Source organism: Pteropus vampyrus, unplaced genomic scaffold, assembly GCF_000151845.1.
Source record: "Pteropus vampyrus isolate Shadow unplaced genomic scaffold, Pvam_2.0 Scaffold67, whole genome shotgun sequence".
NCBI lineage: Eukaryota > Metazoa > Chordata > Mammalia > Chiroptera > Pteropodidae > Pteropus > Pteropus vampyrus.
Genome location: NW_011888848.1, coordinates 5,348,094 through 5,348,932, shown reverse-complemented (window position 1 = coordinate 5,348,932; position 839 = coordinate 5,348,094). Strand labels below are relative to the sequence as shown.

Genomic DNA, 839 nt, shown 5'->3' with positions numbered 1-839 from the left:
TTATAAAAAATCTAAAGTGATAAATATTTCTCTGAGATGTGGCTTTATGAGTATTTCACATTTTCTTTCTTCTTTTGCTTTGTTCCTTTCCTTTCCTTGTTCCAAGACTCCTGGAGTAAGCATTATATCTCTTTTGTATTGAGGAAAAAATTATAATTGAATAACTTGCCTCAGAAATAAAGGAGTACATTTTACCAGATGAACTAAGCATTAAATACTAAACTGGTTAGAAAGCTACATCTGGAAAAAGCTTTTGACTATTTGGATATTTTAGGTAAAAAGTTCACATAGTTCTTCATTACAGCAGTTGTTGACCTCTGATCTCAGGCTTTAAAAGGGGACATTGAAAAATATTAACAGTGCTAATGCTTTTTGTTATTGTTACGTTATGGCTTTGTAGATCAGATGTTTAACTACTTATCTGCTCTGCATTCTTGAATCCTTTGTTTCTATGTTTCTTAAAGAAACTTCACACTTGGTTTAATAAAGTCTTCATTTCAATTTATTTATTTATTTATTCATTCATTCATTCATTCATTCATTCATTTATATTTATTTATTGTCTACAGCACCTGGTATTCCTAGGTGATCTCCCATCCCAGTACTAACAAGGCCCGACCTTGCTTAGCTTCCGAGATCAGATGGGATCAGCATGTTCAGGGTGGCATGGCTATAGACTTCTTCATTTGAATTTAAAAAATCATTCAATGCCCATTGTAATCTTATCACAGTGGGAGTTAAGGTAGGAGCTTAGGACATGTGTCTTTTCCTGAGGTCTCACACAAAATGAACATCATTAAGAGAGGGGTGGTGAAGAAAGAAAGCAACCAATATAAAAA

The 839-nt window shown here is 33.3% G+C and overlaps 1 pseudogene; it reads right to left on the bottom strand.

Annotated features, from left to right (window-relative positions):
* Positions 1 to 560: 560 nt before the first annotated feature.
* LOC111740752 lies at positions 561 to 678 on the bottom strand (annotated as a pseudogene).
* Between the last annotated feature and the right edge of the window lie 161 nt (positions 679 to 839).